Genomic DNA, 2,310 nt, shown 5'->3' on the forward strand with positions numbered 1-2,310 from the left:
AGCATGCTGACATGCATACTGCGAAATATGGCTGGATGTAGTAGAACATCCTGGTACTTTTGGCATACTGCATCTGACATACTATGTATTGGGACACACTAATTCTTTTTCTGGCATACTAAATAGTATGGTAGTATGGGTATTGGAACGCAGGGCTGGTTTCCCTTTCTGTTTTAACTCGACAGTAATGTGACCAATAATTTCAGTTGTTACTGAGTCATTTAATCTGATTGGCTCGCTGGTTTAACCAGTTAACAGCAGATAAACAGCTGAAAACAGCTGATCGGACATTAAGAGCTCCTGATATGTAGGTGAGAGGTCACATTCACACAGATCACTGTCTTAGAACTATGCGTGTGTGTCTCAGTGTGTCTCTGTCTCTCTGTGTGTCTCAGTTTGTGTGTGTGTGCCTGTGTGTGACCGCAGTCTGTAGCTGTCATTAACCTGCGCAGTGAACTCGTTTTTAATCTTACACCATCAGTGTGAATGAACCCGTTTTATTTCTGTCTGATGAATAGAGGTGAGTCTTACCTGTTGAGCGACTCCACCCTGTAACAGACGGTGCTGAGACGGTGTCGGTGTCTTCCGTGATGTAAGGTGATGCTCTGACGCCCGATGGGGGGGGTCACGTGGTTAAACTGTGTCTGCAGCCTGCTGTGTGAGTAGGGTAAAGCTGTGTGACTGGAGACATTTCCTTAGACACAGACAAACATCCGGAAGTAAGGGCCGGGAACTTAGGGACAGTTCGTTACTTATCAGCGGGAGGGGGAGGGGCGGTGCTAAAATGGGGAGGTGTGTCAAATAATTTGTTAACCAATGAGGAGGGACTTCTGATTTTATTTTGTCTGAGGGGAGGGGCGTACACATTTAAATGACTCTACTTTGTATTTATTTAAAAACATGAACGCATGTTTCTTTAAGAATCAACAAATTTACAATTTTGTTAAAAAGTCATTGTTGTATTTCAGACGGTTCTCAGACGCATCATGTGTGAGAGACAGGAAAAATAAAGTAAATAACTTCAGTAAATACTGATATTTCATCACAATCACTTTATTCTACGTCTCATTTCAAATTTGTCCAAAAATAAACCATCTGCACGACAAGACTAAAAAACTGAGACTTTTTTCAACTTGTAACTTTCAAACATCCAAAATCTAATTGCTGATTTATGGTGGAGGGTTAGGGTCATGGATTTCCCCCAGCAACACCCCTGCTCTGATAAATAAAGAACAGTCCCTAATTACCTTCAAACTGGTTTACGTGCAAAGTTTAGAGATAAAAATGTGAAATATTAAAAGCTGTTTGTTATAACAACTGATAAATAAAATTGATTAAATTGAAGTTTATAGTTTCATCCGGTGATTTAACTGATAAATATAATTATTCACCGCCCCTTCAGACAGCGCTCACACACACTCACTTTTTACACAGTTTGTTTTGTTGCAGCCTGATGATGAAATCTGTTTTTATCTGTTTTAATCTGCTCAGCATCCCATAATATCAGAGCCAAAACAGGTCCTTTAACATTTCTGCACATTTAATAAAGAAAACTAAGATGAAAAACTCCATCACACTGAGAGGTGGGGTGGTGTTGGAGACAAGTGGTCCCTGTTTCCTCCCAGTCTGTCCTCATGATGTGACCTCCACCAGGCCTCAGAGGTGGGGTGGTGTTGGAGACAAGTGGTCCCTGTTTCCTCCCAGTCTGTCCTCGTGATGCCGCCTCCACCAGGCCTCAGAGGTGGGGTGGTGTTGGAGACAGGTGGTGCCTGTTTCCTCCCAGTCTGTCCTTGTGATGCCGCCTCCACCAGGCCTCAGAGGTGGGGTGGTGTTGGAGACAGGTGGTGCCTGTGTATCCCTGATGACATCATTTGTATCATTTACAGTTTTTCACGATTGTTAACACACAAAAATCTAAACCTTGGCACAATTTGCACAACCTTAACTTCACGTACCATTCGCTCGACCCGAATTGTCACTACTTCACACTCCCTTATGACTCCCCTAGACTCTGACTTTCCTTCTTTACACTCTGACGCCAATTGCACATCACCTTGTTGTCTAAACACTACACACAATGTGCAGTTGTTGCACACACCTCTCATGTAAAAGCTCAAAGCTTCAACCTACAATACACTCTGCAGTCAACTGCACATTAACTTGTTGTCAAAACACTACACACAATGTTCTGTTGTTACACACACTTCTCATGTGACAACTCAGTGGTATCAACCTACAACACACAATCAATCAATCAATCAATCAATCAATTTTATTTATAAAGCCCAATATCACAAATCACAATTTGCC

At 42.1% G+C, this 2,310-nt stretch overlaps 1 protein-coding gene across 2 annotated transcripts in view; it reads right to left on the minus strand.

Annotated features, from left to right (window-relative positions):
- LOC126408462 (NLR family CARD domain-containing protein 3-like) overlaps positions 1 to 697 on the minus strand; it is an 18,257-nt gene extending 17,560 nt beyond the window's left edge. For both annotated transcript variants that reach the window (XR_007571904.1, XM_050074019.1), the window contains exon 1: positions 532 to 697. The gene's annotated coding sequence lies outside the window, so the exon portion shown is untranslated. The remainder of the gene's footprint in view (positions 1 to 531) is intronic.
- Positions 698 to 2,310: the final 1,613 nt, after the last annotated feature.

Source organism: Epinephelus moara, chromosome 20 (assembly GCF_006386435.1).
Source record: "Epinephelus moara isolate mb chromosome 20, YSFRI_EMoa_1.0, whole genome shotgun sequence".
Classification (NCBI taxonomy): domain Eukaryota; kingdom Metazoa; phylum Chordata; class Actinopteri; order Perciformes; family Serranidae; genus Epinephelus; species Epinephelus moara.